This window comes from Triplophysa rosa, linkage group LG17 (assembly GCF_024868665.1).
Source record: "Triplophysa rosa linkage group LG17, Trosa_1v2, whole genome shotgun sequence".
Lineage (NCBI taxonomy): Eukaryota > Metazoa > Chordata > Actinopteri > Cypriniformes > Nemacheilidae > Triplophysa > Triplophysa rosa.
This window is the reverse complement of record NC_079906.1, coordinates 2248516-2268853: the sequence shown is the minus strand read 5'-3', so window position 1 is coordinate 2268853 and position 20338 is coordinate 2248516. Positions and strand designations below refer to the sequence as shown.

General features: G+C 44.2%; 2 protein-coding genes across 9 annotated transcripts in view; one reads left to right on the top strand and one right to left on the bottom strand.

Annotated features, from left to right (window-relative positions):
• Positions 1-20338, bottom strand: part of LOC130567666 (platelet glycoprotein IX-like) — a 253006-nt gene that overhangs the window by 37920 nt on the left and 194748 nt on the right. The window contains exon 1 of one of the 7 annotated variants that reach the window (XM_057355942.1): positions 10704-10967. The exons of the other annotated variants lie outside the window; for them this stretch is intronic. The gene's annotated coding sequence lies outside the window, so the exon portion shown is untranslated. Of the gene's footprint in view, positions 1-10703; positions 10968-20338 lie in introns of those variants that run through there. 7 annotated transcript variants of the gene reach the window in all.
• prdm16 (PR domain containing 16) overlaps positions 1-20338 on the top strand; it is a 402250-nt gene that overhangs the window by 292341 nt on the left and 89571 nt on the right. The gene's annotated exons all lie outside the window — the stretch shown is intronic.

Genomic DNA, 20338 nt, shown 5'->3' with positions numbered 1-20338 from the left:
ATGTCTGGGTATAAGAGGGAAGCCGGCGTGCTCATTCATTCACCTTTTGTTCTTTAGAGCCTACGCATCTGATGAGCTTCTCTACGATCTTTGGTGATCATTTTGCTGCTGGAATCTTCGACGTGGTAAAGCGGACGATCCTTTCCTGCAGTGACTCTCCCCTGGGCGTCTCGGCAGTTCCGGAGATATTCGAGCAAATTTCCTTTTCTAAAAGAGCAAATTTCTCCAGCGTGGCTTGTCCCGCTGTTTCATGGGTGCAACACACTCATCGAGGAGGGGGACGGACATGATGCCTGCTTCCAGTACGCTGGGGCAGACGTTGTGGATACGTCCTGCCCGCACTGCGGGCGGTGACGATTCAGACGTTGCGTCACGGGTGGCTGTGTTCCCACAGGACTCAGCCACCACCTCATTTGCTCCCCGTTCCGTGGCAGCAGGACTACGGCCCTGCCGTCCGCTACGGCAAGCAGCGAGGGTGATATGAGGATTACTGTGAGCGATAATCCGCCAGCCACTGGCTCACGGACCGTTCGCACCTCGTCTCGTTCGTTTGACCGTTCCCCAGGAGACGGTCCGCCATCTTATTCCTCAATCACGTATTCGGACACGATGCGTGATGATGAGATGTCTCTTGCAGCATCGGGGGGGTGACATGCTGCCATCCGACTCCGACGATTCCTCGGGCTCCCTCCCTCGGGGGGTCGAGCCCAGGAAGAAGCGGACGTTGAAATGTCAGCCATGCTTTCCTGGGCCGCCATGAGTGTTGGGTTGCAGTGCTCGCACTGCCTCTCCCGGCACTCGCGGCTGGCTACATGGCGCCTTGGGTTTGAGCGTGGCTCCAAGCCGCGCCCGCCCTCAGTGCCGTGTTTACCGGAAGTGCATGAGGAACTTAGTAAGACCTGGAAACGCCCCCTTTCCGGCACGTTTCACCTCAAACAAAGTTCTGTCACCCTGTCTTCCCTCGAGGTTGGGACAGCTAGAGGATACGTCGATGTCCCCCAGGTGGAGTATGCCACCGCGGTGCACTCGTGCCCATAGGCGGCGGCCACCTGGGGATGGGGCTCGACCTAGACTACCGTCCAAAGCATGTGGGGTCTCGGCATCTCTGGTGTCGAGAGCTTACATTGCAGCAAACCAAGCTGCCTCCTCTCTCCACGCTATGGCTCCTGCCAGGCCAGGGCATTGAGAGAGCTCCACGAGGGTAAGACCGACCCAGCGCTTATGCAGGAACTCCGCGCCGCCACCGACCTCGCTCTACGGGCGACCAAGGTGACCACGCGGGCCCTGGGTCGGACGATGTCCACACTTGTGGTCCATGAGAAACTCCTCTGGCCGATCCTTGCACAAGGTCCGCTTTCTCGACGCACCCGTCTCGCAAGGGGGGGGGGGCTGGTTGGTGTTACTGTCGCAGTGTGGTGTAGACCCGCACGCGTCCGCCCCCGGAGGGTTCTCGACAGTAAAGAAGCAGTCCTCCGTGCCGCGGCTCGGCCGCCCCGGCCGTCGAGTCCCGTGCACTGTCTGCTTCCCAGCAGCCCTGGTCCTTTTCGACACCCTCCAGCTCTGGCGCCCCCCACTCAGGCGGCCCCCCCTGGAGGAGACAGCGAAGAGGAGACCATCGCCCCATCAGCAGCCCTCATGGGAAGACCTCAGGGGGATCGAGGCTACCATTGGGCCTGACCCCAGCCACATCGCTGGGAAGTCGGATAGGGACGGATCCTGCCCCGTCTCTCCATCTGCTGGCCCCCTCCGGGGGGCTAGCGCCCACTTACTCTCAAAAAAGAGAGTTTCCTCTCTCTCTGGGTTATCACAGCCGCTCCCACCCTCTGCACGACGGTGAACTGCAAACTCGACGTTGCCTCATGGCGAACTGCAATGTCGAGTATAAACACCAGCCCTTAGCACTCTCAGTCAGACAGTGCGTTGAGCTGCGCAGTCGCCAGGCAGGAAAAACAGCAGAGCCGATCTCCTCCCCGGGGGACCTCCCCCGGCAAGGAATCCGTACTGCTAGCCATCAAACCACCCCCCGGGGGGACGATGAAAAAGATCGTACCTTTAGTCCCCCTGTCTCATTCTGGGAGCCTGCCGGCTTCCCAGACTGTCAGGCATGCTAGGGAAGACGATCCGTCTCGGCTACGCGATCCAGTCGCCTCACGCCTGCCAGGCTCCATGTCTGGATGGGACGAGGAGATCCTGAGTGACCCACCACCGGTCTGGTTGGGACGTCACTCAGGCTAGGGCTTCGGCCACTGGGCGGCTATACGCCATAGGTGGCGCCTCTTCTCGTCCTGGTGCTCTTCTCGGCGAGAAGACCCGCGGAGTTGCTCGGTCGGGTACGAGCTGTCCCTTCCTCAAGAGAGACTGGGGAGTAACCTCTCCCCCTCCACACTGGGAATGTATGTAGCTGCTACGGCCGCTCATCATGACCCAAGTGCTGGGTAGCCTCTGGGACAGCACGACCTGGTCATTAGTTTCCTAAGGGGCGCGAGAGTGTGACCACCTTATCCGCGCTCCGTACCCTCTTGCGACCTAGGTGGCGGGCCTCAAGAGTCCCCGCCCCCTTTGAGCCTCTCGGGGTTGCCGCTCTTTCTCAGTCTTGATAAAGATGGCTTTCCTGATGGCGCTCACCTCCAAGAGGGTAGGGGATCTGCAAGCACCCTCCGTGTCCACAGATTGCCTAGAACTCGGGGCCGGGATTCTCACGTTATCTTGAGACCCCGCCCCGGTTACGTGCTCAAAGTTCCCACCACTCTTCCCAGAGACCAGGTGGTGAACCTGCAGGCGCTCCCCACCGGGGGGAAGACCCAACCTTTCCGTGTTGTGTCCAGTACGAGCACTGCGCCTCTACTTGGACCGCACGCAGGGCCCAGAAGCTTTGAGCAGCTCTTTGTCTGTTTCGGAGGTCAGCAGAAGGGAGGGCTGTCTCCAAACAGAGGCTGGCACACTGGATCGTGGATGCCCTCGTTAGGGCATACCGATCTCAATTCGCCCCTGCCCGCTGGGAGTGAGGCACACTCCTCATGGGCACTGGCTCAGGGTGCCTCTCTAGCAGACATCTCTAGAGCTGCGGGTTGGGCTATGCCCAACAACTCCGTGAGGTTAATACCTAAGCGTGGAACCGGTGTCAGCCCGTTCCTGGCACTTGTAGGACAGGCAGTCGGTAGGGCGTACACCTGTGAAAGCCCTTCCCCCTTCCTTAGGGGGATCAGCGGCTATTACGCCTTCCCTCGTTCCCTCCATCAGGGAACGTCTCGGTTACGTTTGTAACCTCGGTTCCCTGATGGAGGGAACGAGACGTTGTGTCGAACCGACAGATGGGGTTCGTCCTTGAGAACCAATCGCTTCCGACTTCTCTAGAAAAGGCCAATGAAAATTGGCGAATGAAATTTGCATGCCGGACTCCGCCTTGCATGCCTCATTCATTCACCTTAGTTCTGAGGAGCCTGAGACCTCTCACGACTGCTGCAGTGGACAGCACGTGTTGTGGCAAGAGGACACAACGTCTCGTTCCCTCCATCAGGGAACCGAGGTTACAAACGTAACCGAGACGTTCCCTTTCTGTCGGTCTCTCGACGTTGTGTCGAACCGACAGATGGGGTTCCAATGGAAAACGCCATAACACGGTGCCCTGTCACAATCTCAACGAAGCGACGGTGACTGGCCTGGGCGTGTCAGCCGTGAGCGCTACCGCGAAATTGTAACCTACCAGTGGGTAGGTAGGGGGTCCCAGAGCTTTCTTGAAAGGTGGGAAGGCCCCTACCTTCGGCCTCACAGGCGGCGGCCTTGTTTCTCTAACAGCGAGAAGCCGCCCGGAACCGTAAGGCCACTGGGTAAGCGCTACTTCCTCAAGTGGGGGATGCGCTACAGAGACCACTTCCTACCGCAGGGAGGAGACTAGTGGAGATACCAACATGGTCTCACCGATGGGGGAGAACTCATGGGAAGAAAGTGCGGCCTGAAGGAGTTAACCGCGAGGTGGAGGTCCACCTAAGGAGGTCATGGGTTACCAAGGTGGGAACCAGCATGAGGATACATCAGACGGAACCGCCCTGCTGGGGGGTTGCAACGTCTGGTAGCACTAGGTCCGGTTAGAGCTATGTTGCGAATAACTCAGGTGATACCCGGCCTAAGGGGCAGGGCTGCTCTGCCCAGCCTACCCCAGGGGGTGCTCGCTTAGTGATGGATGGAGTGCCTGTTCTTCACCCAGTGGGGGAAGAAGGCAGGCTAGTTAGTACGCTGACACCCTTAGGAGAAAGGGGGGGGAAGGTACTGTCACAGGCGTACACCCTACCGGTCGCCGGTCTTGCCTGATGCCCGCAAGACTCGAGCTGACTGGTTTTACGCGGAGGCTGTAGGACCTCGCGAAGATGATGGGTGTAGCCCAACCCGCAGCTCTGCAAATGTCTGCCAGAGAGGCGCCTCGAGCCAGTGCCCACGAGGAGGCTGTACTCCGTGTGGAGAGAGCTCTCACCCAGTGGGCGTAGGCGATCTTAGGACAGGTACGCCATCGACGACGCCCATGATCCAGTGCGTCAATCTCTGTTTGAGACAGCCCTCCCTGCTGATCTCCAAAACAGACAAAGAGCTGCTCAGAGCTACTGTGGCTCTGCGTGCGGTCCAAGCAGAGGCGCAATGCGCGTACTGGACACAACACGGATGAGGTTGGGTCTTCCTCCCCGGTGGGGAGCGCCTGTAAGTTCACCACCTGGTGTCTCGGGGGAGTGGTGGGAACTTTGTGCACGTAGCCGGGCTGGGGTCTCAGGATAGCGTGAGAATAACCGGGCCCGAGTTCTAGGCAATCTGTGGACACGGAGAATGCTTGTAGGTCCGCTACCCTCTTGAGCGTCCTCCCGAGAGCCGTCTTCATCGTGAAGTGAGAAAGAGCGGCATCTCCGAGGGGCTCCAGGACCGCATCAAGGTCGTAAGAGGGTACGGAACGCGGGTGATGTCCTTCCCGCGCCCCTAGGAACCAAATGATCAGGTTGTGCTGTCCTAGAGACTACCAGCAACTGGGTCGTGATGAGCGGCAACAGCGGCTACATACACGTTCAGTGTGGAAAGGGAGAGATTATTCTCAAGTCTCTGGAAGGACCGCAACCACTTGATCAAGCAACTCCGCGGGTCTTCTCTCGAGAAGAGCACCAGGATGAGAAGAGGCACCACTAGGCGAATTGTCACCTAGTGGCCAGGGCCCTAGCCTGAGTAGTGGTCTAAACCGCCGCAGGGGTTAGGCCAATCAGGATCTTCTCGCTCCGTCCAGGGGCCAGACATGGAGGTCCCAGAGGTCTAGCCCGTGATGCCATAACGTGCCCTTCCCCAGAGGGAGGGAGCTTCAAGGAATCGTCGGAGTCTGATGCCAGTAAGTCACCCTCCGATACTGCAACAGACACCTCATCATCACGTACCGTGTCCGATACGTAATTGAGGAATAAGACGGCGGACCGTCTTATGGGGAACGGTCAGACGAGCAAAGCGAGGTGCGAACGGTCCGCGAGCCAGTGGCTGACGGATTAGCGCTCACAGTAATCCTCATATCACCCTCGCTGCTCGCCGTAGCAGGCGGCAGGGCCGTAGTCCTGCCGTCACGGAACGGGAAGCAGACAAGGTGGTGGCTGAGTCCCGTGGGAACACAACCACCCATGACGCAACGTCTGAATCGTCAGCCGCCCACAGTGCGGGCAGGACGTATCCCCAATATCTGCCCCAGCGTACTGGAAGCAGATATCGTGTCCGTCCCCCTCCTCGATGAGTGTGTTGCACCCAAGAGAACAGCGGGACATGCCACGCTGGAGAAATTTGCTCTTTTAGAGAAAAAACTCGAACACTTCTGGAACCGCCGAGACGCCCAGGGGAAGTCGCTGCAGGAAGGGACAGTCCGCTGCACCACGTCGTAGAGCCGGCAGTCTTGTAGCGAAGTCTGTTGATCACGAGCGAAGGCTCCGAAGAACAAAAGGTGAATGAATGAGGCATGCCGTCTCCCTTTTATACCCGGATATCCGGGGGCGGAGTCCGGCATGCAAATTTCATTCGCCAATTTTCATTGGCCTTTTCTAGAGAAGTCGGAAGCGATTGGTTCTCAAGGACGAACCCCATCTGTCGGTTCGACACAACGTCGAGAGACCGACAGAAAGGGAACCGAGGTTACATCCGTAACCAAGACGTTTTCCTTTATCGCTGTTTAGGTACGTTAAGCGTTTTAGAATGTCCCACTAAAGGTCGACAGGATTAACAAAAACACCTATGTTTACTCCAAGGTAAGAGCACGCTAATGTTAGCTAGCTAGCTAACTCAGCACATCATTGCTTGGAAATAATGACGGTTCTTTGTTCATAATGCATATATTTGAACGTAAAATAAGATGATTAAAGGCAAGACAGAAATTTGTTTGTGTTGTTGATGATGTATGGCTCAGCTCAGCATCTCTGGCTCTTGCCAGGTCCAAAGCGTAGATTAGACCCACGACGTGTGAGCAGTAGCCTGGCACGCTACTAAAATATAAGATGGAGAATGTTATCATTCATAGGCTTTAGCTTCAATTTTGATTAAATTATTTTCTAATCGGTTGCATATTATGTCGTGGATATATCCCTCAAATGCACAGTGCAGTCCCTTTTGTCTTGCTCTCTCAGATATTTCACATGTTCACCAAAAATTATTAATTATCTCCTTGGGAATGTTTGACACCGGTGCATACACACTGTAATACACTTGCCAGGCGTGAAAGCTTGACAGGCGTAGCAACAGTAACTAAGGAGGGCGGGGCTTAGCGAAGGGTCAATTCAGTCACCTATACATTACTTAAAGTATTGACGTTGGATGAAAAAATAAAATCAAAGCAATAAGGTATATTTGTTATTATAATTAAGTTAATTAGGATAAAGGAGATTAAAAATACATACATAACATAATTTTTAACAGATTTAAAAAAGTTAATTTTAGATTTATACTAGGTTGATATCTTCATGTGTGCACTTGGGATAGAAGCTTGATTTCTTTGCGGATGTTCTTGCAAGTTTCTAATAAAAAATAATGTTACTTGAATTATGTTGTAGTTACATTTTTAAGTCAATAACACTTAAAAGTTAAACAATCGAAATTTTAATCATAAATCGTTAACATTTTGAAAAAAAAATGTTTTTTTGCAAAATCGCCCAGCCTTAGGTGAGGTCAATGCAAATTTTGGGGTTCATGCTCCAGAAAAAAAGTTTGTTGTAGTCCCAACGAGTTGTTTTCGTAGTCTTTAAAAAGTGATATCTGTTATATAAAATATCATCCTTTTCTGTGAACTTTGAGCATTGCGGCTTGGCAGATGTTGTTTACGCTCAGACAGCTATACTACTCACTAAACTAAAATTTTAATTAAATTAAAATTTAACTAACTAAACTAAATTTAAAGAAGTGAAATTCCCTCAGAGCTCCTCTTTAAATCAATAATAGTTTTACATTTTCCTATTTTTTTTTAAATCCCCTGGCTATAAGCAAGAGTTAAGCATTTTTAATTATTATTTTGGGTGCTGTTAAACTTAAAAAAGAGCTGTACTGTATACAATACTGTTTATTGTTAGATTTAAAAAATTATTAGTATGTAGTGCAGTCTGGGTAGTAAGCAGCCAGCATAGACTTCACCAAGGCCTGTTGAGCCATATAATTGGAGTTTTGACATGCTTTAAGTCCTTCATCCTGCAAAAAGGCAGTATTTTTCATCCTGTCCTGTAGTTATATACCTTTTAGAATTACCCTCCTAATATATCTTCTTTCATCAACTAGCAGAGAGGTCCAACAGAGATAGAGAGAGAGGGAAAGAGAAAGCAAGTGAAGGTGGGGGTCTCTGTTTTGTCTCATGGATAAAAAGGTGGGGTTCTGGCAGCAGCTGAGGCCACACTCAAGCTTGGAAGGACACAATGTCCCTTCTGTCTCCAGCAGAAAGGACCTTCTGACAGGAATCAGCTTTCAATTAGCTCTCAGCCCCCCACCCCAGCTATTCTAACCTCTCTCTCACCAGAGGCCTGGCCTGTGGCCCCTGCAGCTTAGCCAGTCAGCCTGGGCTACGGATCTGAGCCAAGATTATAGGCAACCTTGTGACAACCAAATTGTACCTTATTTATAGGTAATAGCGCCTCCAGCCACCTCATGGCTGATCTGACATCTCTCGTCACCATGGAGAAGAACAAAGATAGAGTACTGTGCGTTAGCATATGAAATCGCCACAATTACTGTCGGACGAGTAGATGGGTGGCGGACACCATTTCCTGCCTGCTTTAACCTGTGATTACCATTGGATAGTCCTGGATAAATTTACAATGTCAGTGAAAGTGTTTTTCTTATTTTTCCTAGTTTAGCATCACATTCGCAGAATATTTTTAGATCAAAGGTGAAATAAAAATTGAGAAATAGTAGAGTTTCTAAAAGCACCTGTAAATAACACATTGAAAAATGTTTAAGGTGGATTGCCTTTTAACCAGAATATGATGAGAACCAAGACACTGGATGTTCTGTCTGGGCAGAAAAGAAATGGTGGTGGGGGAGGGTGTAATTGAAAAGACTCAAGACTGTTTTTCTCAGTGCCTATGTGGGGATGGATGAGAATGCACTGGGCAGAACAACAGGCATTGTGTGCCACTGATACGGCCGAAAGAGCAGGTGTTGTCCACTGGGATTGGCTTTGGCATCAGAAAAGATTCAGGATATGAATATGGGGATATTGTGCCCTCTTGAGCACCTGCAGACCCCGGACAAAAGGCCAAGTTGGAGAAAAAAAAGAATAGGAAAGGCAATCCCACTGTGGTGGATGAATTCCAACCTACATCCTCTCTTCAACAAGTGCAGAAGACAGCACTTCTATTACTTTATTGAAAGTGACCCCCTCCTTCCTACCTTAGTATAATTATCTCCCTGGTCATTCCATCTTTTTCTCACAGCTGCTTTTGAGGTGTATGGACCTCACATCCATTATTAATGCATTTATAATTTACTTTTATGTTAATATATACTACACTTAATTTATGTGAAACTGAAGTTAAATACATTTTAATACATTGCAGATTCAGAGAGGAACCTCTTGACCCTGACTGGGAGGCCAGAAAGAGGGGCCTCTTTAAAAGCTCTATATTCCCTATTACTTTCCCTGCTCATGATCCCTATCACTGGGGTGACGATGTAAGAGTCCTGTAGACAGAACCAGATTGAATTCTGAGCCAGCCTGGATGACTGATATCTGACCACCCACTCTGTCCTGTGGTTTATACTGCAAAGCCATAAATACTCAAAAAACTTGTTGTGCCATAAATGTTGTGTAAACCTACTGTGGAAAGTTACAACACTGGTATCCAGCATTAAACACTGGCCATGATTCTTTTGTTGTTGTTATATTGTCTTACAGCATAAATATGTGACATATTTTATAATTTTAGAGGCGTGGTTCACTCAGTTAACAAAAAATAACAGTTGGTTAAGCTATATACTGTAGGTTTGTTTGGACAATGATCCGGTAGCTACCATATGCGGTAGGCAGGGGTGGATTTAGTGATTTGGGGGCCCTAGGCAAATCCATGTATGGGGACCCCAACTATTCACCATTTTACTTTACTGCAACCCTTATTTTTCTTCCTCCTCAAAGCACACAACTTTTCACCCCCAGTCAAAGTGACAGGGGAAAACTAAGCTTAATAAACACAGATACTGACTAATTAAAAAATATATATTAATGAATTCCCAAATGAAAAACATGGGATAAGTGTCTTAACAAAACACTTATATTAAAGTTCTAAAATAATTTGATGAAATGAAAACTAATAAGTTATATAAAGCATTAAATTTATTCAATCAAACATAAAAGTTGAAAATTTTAATATAAGCCTTTTTTATAAGACTTTTTAGCCCATAAGTAACCAGTCTAACTAAATGAGCAAAGCTCATTCACACCCTACGTTCTCTTGTAGTTCACTGAGCTTTGAACGATTCACTGATCTCTTACATTCTGTGTAAACGAATTGGTCCAAAGGAGTCATTTGTGTGCGCGTCGTTCTGATCTCAATGTGCGTTCATACTGGCGAACTCGCTGTGTACAGAATAATGCTGATTCAACGAGCCAACTTCACAGCTAAAAACATTATAATGATGTACAGCAAGTTAATTTAGGAAATCTTTTCAAGAAATTCAAGAAAATGTAAATTGAACGTAAAACTCCTGAACAGCCGTGAAACACAGCTAATATAGCTCCTAATATAGCTCTTTTACTGAACTCTTCAGCGTCTCACTGCTGGTAACGAAACAGCGCCTCCATTGTTTCGTAACTGCAGTTACAAATGACAATCTGTTTAGTAATGCACGCAGTGTTTTTTGTGAAGACACTCGACATATTTTTGACGACAGTCTAAGGCGGCACGAAATTTGATTGAGGCGGCCACCTCCAATTTCTTTATGCAGGAAAAACCCTGATCTGGGATTACTATATGCAAAGTGTGTCCTCTCTCCATGTTTTTTGTGGTTAACAACCTTTCATGCATTTAAATGTGACCAAATTTCTGTACTAGTGCGTACAGTATGAATCGTTAGCTCTGTAGGCTACTGACGTTATTATATTATGTCTTTATGTGCCCATCGATCTGCGCAGCCTCTCCTACCAAGCGCACAGCGCTCTTTGTTTGACAGATGTTTTGGTCGTCAGTCATTATAACTGTTGTCGGTGTTCATGGAGAAATACTCACCGGCACATTATCATTGCTCGAGGCCGGGAGAGTGCTGTGTCTGGCGGGAGAGAGAGGCGCTGCTGCTGTAGGAGCAGCGGTGGAGTTTGTGTGGGGAAAAAGCAGAGACTTTGGCAACAATCTTTTGTAAATCGTCTTTTTTCCTCTCCGCTGGTGTAGCTGCGTTCTTTGTTGTTTTATTTCCCTGTGACTTTTACTTCGTTTTGCAGCTAATGTACCACACAATGACACTGTCGCTGTGGGCAGTTCTACTAATTCCGCCGCTGCGTTAACTTTCTCTAGCTGGTGTCGAACTCGTCTCACGCATATACGGTGCTAATGGAATGGTCCACTCTAATCTATAATGGGGGGAGTGCCTTCGTAAAGATGTAATAACGTAAAACTTTAACAGGGATATCCCGACTATGGTAGCTCAGGGCCCCAGGCGATTGCCTGTCCTTTGCCTAATGATAAGTCCACCCCTGGCAGTAGGCACACAGAACACACCAATTCTTTCCTCTATCCGCCTCCGGTTGCTAGCTATGTTGGTTAGAAAGCCGGACTTGTGACCAGAAGGTTGCCGGTTCGATTCCCAGGGCTGGTGGGTAACGACTGAGGTGCCCTTGAGCAAGGCACCTTACCCCCTTACCCCTACGCGCTCCCCGGGCGCTACAGTGATAGCTGCCCACTGCTCCGGGTGTACGTGTGTTTACTACTATCTGGATGGGTTAAATGCAGAGGTCACATTTCGGGTATGGGTCACCATATCTGACTAATAGGTCACTTTCACTTGTTTGCGTGTACAGTATCATCTTCAAATTGAGGAGTCCGACTCTCTAACCATTAGGCCACGACTGCCCCAAGGATTGCAGTATATCATAGACATACAGTATATCAACAGTTTTTTAAATGAACGTTAACTGCCGTAAACTTAGCAGAAATATACAGCATGCACATGTGGCGGCACTTCACCCTCTGTGTTATCAGCCATGTTTGAACAGTGCCACAGTAAATACTGCATCTCTCAAGGGACCGGCCCTGCAGTTTGATCAGTGATCCATTCCTTAGAAGCAGCGAAGTGGTGTGCCCCTGTGCCCATGGCTTGTCCCAAGAGAGGGGGCACCAGTCTGTTGACTGCCAGGGGGTATTGGAGAGAAAGACTTAAGAGAGAGCAGGAGGAGGGTCAGGAAGATAAGGCCATGGGGTTTTGTAAAGAGAAACTTGACTTTCAGAGCACAGGAAGAGGGGATGAATAACGCAGAGAAAATAAGGAGGAGGGCAGCTGAAACTCCACACCTCCATCACATCTGATAACAGACTCTGCATTAAAGTTGGTGTAAAAGAGAAGGTTAGAGTTAAAATGTCAATAACGGCCCTGCAAGAGAAAAATAGAGAGAGGAGAGTCAAGACAGAGTGAAAGAGGTAAAATTCCTTGGGTTTTGATGTATAGCTTCAGTGTTTGTTTCAACCTGATCTCACGAAAGTTCGTAAGTATTTTACAAGGTGGCAAATCCGTATGAATTCATATAATGTCATTTGTACAGAAACATACGATTATTAGAAAAAAGCCCCTTCCCTAATCTCACCTCTTAACATAACATCACTGAGCCGAAAGGAAATCATACTAAAACATATTAATAAGTTACAAATTCCTGCGAGATTGTGTTGGTTTGTTAACAGGGTCTGTGTGAACCCTTTAGTTATATAGCCTTGCGCTGACATATTAAATTATTTTGACAAATTAACTAGAGAAACGCTCCAGGTAGCCATAACTTTGATCTTCATTCTCACTGTAAATGTATTGTGTTGTTATATTTCAGATCTGGCATTTAAAAAAATACAGGATGGCTAGCAATAGGTACTCAAAAAACTAATCTTTGTGTTAGAAATGCATGTATGGAATTAAAAACGTTTCATTTATGTGAAAAAGCTTGTTATGTGGTCTTACAGCATTAATGTGTTATAATTTGTACGGAAATGGTTGGTAAAGCTATATAGATATACTATAAACTTGTTGGAGCAATACTCTGTTAGTTAACTACTTTATATGCAGTATAGCACAAATAATTCACCAATTCTTCTATCTACCTCCATAAATTTTCTGTTGCCTTCACATCTTTATAAAAAAAGTATGGTCCTGGTTGTTTTTTTACTGTTTATACAAATCTGAGAGGCTCAGGGAACCACAGCCTTCATTAAAAATAGCATCACTACTAAAGCAGTCTATTTTTTATGTAAGGAATAATTGACGACGGGCCGTTCAATTATCGAAAGTTAATGCACACCCCGAGGAGGTAATGCGGCCACGACGCGAAGCGGAGTGGCCGTTACACCTCGGGTGTGCATTAACTTTCGATAATTGAACGGACCGGAGTCAATTATTACGCTTATACCACGGTCACAACACCACAAGACGTTGTTCCGATACCACAAGACGTTGTTACGATGTTTTATCTCAAGACATTTGTATGGTATTTGTCCCGGAATGCTCTTTCTGGTAGGACTAATTTCTTACGCATCTCATCTGAAGGCGTTGCTTGAACTGCATATGCAGTTTTCCGAGAGCGAGAGGAAGACAGACAGTGCACGTGCACACGCGTTTGCTTCACTGAGAGTGAAAAGACAAGTATCTATATTTGATTTGTTTTCGTCGTATTTAACACCCCTGTCGTATAAGAAAAGTATTAAGAGAAAAAAGTGACACGGAGGTTTCTGCGCCAGCTGCGGTTCTCGCAGTGGCATAGAAAGCTTCCTGCTGTGTGTTTTAAGTCCCGTTTACCCATTCCACAGACGAATTTAACATGTTGTTGTTGTTGTTATTTTTGTGCTTCGTGTTTTATCTTTAACCCGCTGATTGTGTCATGTAGTTTGCCGTTACCTTTGATATATGCTTTAGTTTTTCATCTGAACAGTCCTGTACAGTGCTCTCGCCATTGTTGTTCAAATGTTCATGCTGTCCATAAATATTAATAGTTATTTCTTCTCAGACAATGGAATTTGCCAGTCACTTTGTCTGTTGTTAGATACATATTCACTGGCGGACAGTAGGCTAAACTTGGCGAAGTGATATGGAACTGTAATGCGGTCAGCAGACCTGGAACACCTTCATAGGTGTGCGTTTAACTGAAAAATAATGCACACCCGTCGAATGTTCGTCAGCCAATCAGAATGAAGCATTCAACAGCCCCGTGGTATAAATGAATCATAATGTTTTAATTATTATCATACACTGTTAAAAAAATCCCTGTTAATTTACAGTAAACTACTGGCAGCTAGATTTGCCAGCACATAGCTGTAATTTTACAGCAGACCTACTGTAATCTACAACAACAGTTTATTACTGTTAAAACCATTACAGTAATGTGCCGTAGAAATATAAGCTGCACAGTATAATACTGTCAGGATTTTGGTTTCCATTATACTGTTATTTTAATGTTCCTACTGTTATTTAATTTAACTGTTTATTACTATTAAATGTTTATTACTGTTGAACTTATTGGTCTTAAGTAATATTCTAATTTTCTGAGATACTGAATTTGGGATTTTCATTAGCTGTCAGTTATAATCATCAAATTAAAAGAAATAAACATTTGAAATATATCAGTCTGTGTGTAATGAATGAATATAATATACAAGTTTCACTTTTTGAATGGAATTAGTGAAATAAATCAACTTTTTGATGATATTCTAATTATATGACCAGCACCTGTATATTTTCTATTATATTTTGATATTATTTTATTTTTGGGTTTTATTTTATTATATATCTGTCACAAAAGTATCTTATTTGTCACACCCTGTCACAGAACACAATGTTGTGACTTCACATAAACGTTGGGTTGCAGTAGACAATACTGTGACATCCATAACATTTTGTTGCAGCTCACAGCGCCGTCACATCCCATAACATCTTATCGCAGAACATAATGCTGTGATATCACATAAAATCTTTTTGCAGAACACAATACCGTAACATCACATAAATGTATGTTGCTGAACACAGTGCCATGCATCATATAAACATCTGGTTTCAAAACACAGTTCAGGTTGCAGAACACAATGCTGTGGTGTCACATGAACATATTGTTGATAACACATGGCAGGGAATTCACCTAAATAAATCCCCACTCAAAGTCCATGAGGTTTTTTTTATCAGTGTGGCCACGCGAGGATTTACTGCTGCTTTTTTCTGTACACGCTTCCCTGTCTTCTTGGATACTTTCACCAGGCTGGCTTTTGATCCCCTCTCAGGGTTCACACCAATGAAGCGTCTGCACAATGATTAAAAATTATTTGCACATAAACAAAAACATTGCATTTCAAATGAACATTATGACAGTATCATCTTTACTACAGCTTTGGAGACCTGAGTAACTTTGAGTAATGTAGACAGCATTTCTTTGTCAGCAGTGGTAATCAGACAGGTTACTGTAATTATAAAGTCAATATAGGACCAAGAGAAAACCACTAATTTAACACAGTTCAAGATTCCATGAACTGATCTGATAAGAGGGACCACATGTTCAAACATCACTCCTAGCAGAGGATTTAACTTTGAATAAACTCCAATGTCCTGGCAGCTTCATCTTGATATTCCAAGTTGAAGACATAGTAGGTGGCAAAAACTGCAGCAAGGCAAGGCCTGTGATGAAGCTTTGTTTGATGCCTTCACAGATGATGTTGTTCTCAATGCTGACCATCCAACCTCCAAGTGTGATATCATCACCAGCAACTGATACAGACAACAATTATAGTTAATGTCCCAAAATCACATTTAAAATATGCATTAGGCAAAAAACTGTGAGTTTGAATGTGCCTGACATATGCAAATGTATTGCTGCAGGTCTTAGCACATATGTTGCAAGTTATCATTTTCAAACTACAATACACAGACCTCAAACAACAGAAGAATCAATATGTAACGATCACAGACAATCTTTAAGCTACTGTTGTAAATAAAAATGTATATATATATATATTACATAAAACTTAGGCAACAGAACTGAACACCATTGACTGTTAGCATACGTTTAGTGCACGTTGCAAAAAATAAATAAACCAAGTGATAAATTTGATTTTAATACCTCTAACGTTTGATTACATTGCAAATGAATTGCATGTGACCAACCTAGTTAAATTTGATCAGTTTGCACTTACTGTACCTTGATTAACAGGCGAAGTGGAAAGCCTGTATGCCAGTGAATGCGTTGTCCGCCTTGGAGTTGGCAGAGTCACAGTCCGAGTGAAAACCGTCTAAAATTCAGCTTCAATTACTTCTTTTCGCACAGTAAAATAAAACATCTATAATGTTAAAACATTAACAATTAACTGTATCCCTGTTTACGTTGATCCGTCGTGACTTTCCGCAGAGAAGTTAAGTAACGTTAGCTTAGCCAGCTCGTGCAACCGCGTCACTGTCTAAGCAAAAAATACTGTATTATTCCGTAAAACTGAATGGTAGTTTGCTGTTACTAAATTGCTCATCAAATTCATTGTCATTTACAGTATTCTTCTGTATTTATGAAAAACGGGAAATTAGTGTTCAAAATTCTCCGTATTTTAACAGCAATGTTTTACATTGTAATTTAGGGCCTAATTTATTATCATGGCCATTCTAGACAAAGAGATGATGTTGTGAAGGAGGAAAGTAAAGAGCGTTTGTTGTTCTATTGATCTATAAATCTTACAAATGAAAGGTAAGAACATTTATCATATGTTCTGAAATAATGTTTTGAATATGGGATCAATCATCCTTCAAGAGGATTTTTGGTAAGAGCTAGTAGGGATTTTAGGAGATACAATTGAAAAAGCCATGGACCATTCTCCCCCTCCCTGAAAGCTAAAAGAATGCATATCTCCACCTGTGGAGCATTGCAGCACTTGATGACAGATATTTACAAACCCTGAGCCAAAAGGTGGGCCTGGCTGAATTATTTTACATATTCCATAGTAAAATGGTCAGCTTAAAAAGATGAGATTTGCAACAGGAGATAATAAGTGACCACTGTGATCTGATTACACTGTGCCCCCTTCACGGGTAAACCGAGAGGGCTAGGAAGTACCTCAGGGAGCTGAACACAAGGCCTGGAAACATTTGGCCATCGGGATAAAGATTGTAAAGTTATCTCCTTGTCTCAAACACTTACAACTCCAAAAGGCAGCTTCAAGCATGTTAGATGCTATTATAAATTACAATGTGATCTATTTTTGCTTCTAATTCCAGTTGCAGTGTTCATAGTTTCATTGGACGTACGCGCTTGGCCCGAAGTGAATGTTCGGTCTGTGTTTGTTGATCGGTCTGGCTAGATATAGCTGATATAACTTTTTATTTTTTAATCTATTCATATTAATATTAGTATTAATTTATGTAAATATTTTATTGTATAATCATTGTATTAAATAAGCAATATTTGTTGAATGGGTTGTGTAACTTTGTTGCGTTTAAACTTAGCCAAGTAACCGTTCTTCTACTGGTAACCCAAAATAATACTGGCTAGACATACTTTTATTGTGGAAGCCAAATAATTCACTTGTTATTTCTTTTGCTTGTTAGCAGAAATAATCTACAGGGCCGCTGTACTTTTCTGTGTACCAGAAGTTTAGGCCACAAAAGCGTGCATGCGCAGTAACATTTGTTTATGTTGTTACTTTGAAACGTCTGTAAGTTTATTGATACCTGATATAAGTTTATTGGCCTTGGAATGCTACTCTCTTGCTTTTAATGTTATTTGGTTGGTTATTTGGCAGAGCCTTCCTCCAGTAGCTTGTGATATCTGTCATGCTTGGCTTTGTGTAGTCTCACCGAAAAATTGTGTTGAGATTATTTGATCTGTGGTTCCAGCTGCCTTGCATATTGTTTGACAGAGAGATTTGTGTAAAACTCTTGAAAGTAATGTTGGTCTGATTTTGGTTTAGGGTCGGTGTACTGCCTTGACAAAAAAAAAAAACACACAACAAATGATATTTTACAAAATAATATAAGGTACTGTATATTATTAGTACAAAAAGATTAAAGGTCCAGTGTGTAAATTTGTTTGAGGATCTATTGACAGAAATGCAATATAATATAAATAACTATGTCTTCAGAGGTGTATTAAGACCTTACATAATGAAGTGTTATGTTTTATTACCTTACACCGTGTCTACACCGGAAGCGACAGGTGTGACGAGAAATGACAACCTGCTTGTTCTTAATGGGTTTGCCGCATCCAGTGTGCACAAAATTCTAAATTATAATGGGTTCTAACGCGTTTCTAATGTCTTTTGTCGTGTCGCGCCGGTTGCATCGGTGTACACAGTGTTAGAATGAGCTATTTCTATCTACATACACCGCGTACCCCTTGCATGGAATTCGCCATGTTGTTTCTTAACAACATGTTTTCGAAAATACATTATCTCCTTCGGCAAAGAAGTGAAAATGTGATAACATCTTAGTGCTGTGTCAGCCACCGTAGTGCTGCGAAACAGGGGAAAGGGGTTGAGTGAGCCATTGGTTGCAATTCGCAAACCTGACCGCTATGCCGCTAAATGTCATACACTGGACCTTTAACTCTCAGTGGAATCTCCAGCCTGGTCTCATTATTTATACATAGGTATTAGTACGTAACGTTTACAAGAACAAAACGTAAATTTTTGTATGTTTTTATGATATCGTCGCTGTCGGGCGGAAACCTCCTATGTCCAAATTTGGTCAATTTAATATTTTTTCACAAATCGATGCTATTGGTCAGTCCGCATGTGGGTCTGTTATTTTTACAAATTATTAACCAATCTAAAGTGTTGAAAATAGCTTGAGAGCAAATCTCTTAACTCCATTGGACACTTCAACTGTCTGAGACGTCTCGTAACTCCACCTCTTCTTCACTCCGCAGGAGCCTCTCAGCATTACGTCTCCTGATTGAAAGTTTTTTAGAAAATAACGAGTGAAAATAGTTAGGTTAGATACATTTGAGTAGGCCTGTTTTGTTAAAAATCGATAACTGTAATGCTTCGGTGCAGAAGGAAGCCCGTGAGCCACGAATGTAAGTTTACGAGCAGATTCGGCTAATTTCCGCCTATTAGACACTGTCTGCTCGATTATAACAAAAAACATAATCACAATTATTTTGGCCAATATTGAGATCCCGATTATTTAGCACGATTACTCATTAACTTTTAAAAAAACATAGAAAATAAATAACTTGGCTTTTAAACTGTGAATTCAACTGAAAAATTAATGTAAAGAAATAGCACAGCTGAACCACTGTCATGAAAGGGGTGCGCTGTGGATTTATACCACAAGAAAAGAGAGGATCCTTGCAAAATGGAATGTGGCACAATAATCGTTTTACCTCGATTATTTTGTTTTTGTAATTGTTGAAGCCAAAATTGACGATTACAATTAATTTTCGATTAATTGCACAGCCCTATTAGACAGCCTAGTCATCGTTTTTTGTATTACATCACTTATAGTTCTTAAACCTTTAAAATAGAGTTTAGGAAGATGTATGTAATCACAGTCGTTAGCTTTGGTTAACTATTGAAGCCTTTTCTCTTGTCAAGAGGCTCAACGCGACCACCGACTTTATTTGCGTGCAGATTAATTTCTGCCTATATTAGACAGCCTGTTTAACGTTTTATTTTGATATTGCATCACTCATAGCTCTAACGTTTAAAATAGAGTTTAGGAAGATGCATGTAACCACAATCATTAGCTTTCATTAGCTCTTAAAGCTTCGTCTCTTGTCAAAAGGCTCAACGCGACCGCAGATTTTGATGTACACTGCTGGCAGCAGCGACATCTGTGTCCGTACCATTCTTATCAATGACAGCGTAATCTCGTATCTCCCTGCTCCCAAGTCATAAACCTTGTATCTCCTATTAAACATGGTTTTGGGGAAATGTTGTGTTAATGTTGGTACACAACAGTATATGATATCAATATAAGGTATAATACCAACTTTAATGATACAATGTTTAATAACTCAAAAAATATGCAGTTTTTTTAATTTCCTGAAAAATAATGGTTTTGGAGATGCGAGGATTCCGCCCGACAGCGACGATATGCAACGTACCATTTGGACATATTACAACGTATAACACATGAAAATTGCTACATATTTTTAGCTAGAAAACGTAAAATATTTACGTACGTTTTATTTATACAATTAAGATATTTGCATCACAGTGACTTGTGATCATTTTATTGATTTAAATTTTTAGACACGTTAACCTACCTCCAAACCTAAACCTAACGTTACCCATTTTTAATAGCCAATATTAAAAGATATTAAACGTTATAGACCAAATATGCAGAAAATTACCATTTTAGTAAAAATATAGCATTAAAGGATAGTTTGCTAGTCGCTAATCCCACTCATACCTCTAAATCATAACGATTACCTAAAAAAATGTACAGTATAAAGAAACACATGACAGACAGATAAGTGCAATCACAATAATTTATTTATTGCAAAAATATCAAAAGCAGTACCAAAAGTATTTCAAATGATGATGCGTTGCCATCCCAGTCCTCTCTGGTGGAATATAATAGTTTTGTGTGAGGAACAGAGCAGAAATTGATCATCAAACTCTGTGAATGTGTGCATTTTTTCATTCAAATACACCTCACCAGAAACACAACATGTCGCAATCTGTGACGAAGCAGGCGAGAGCCA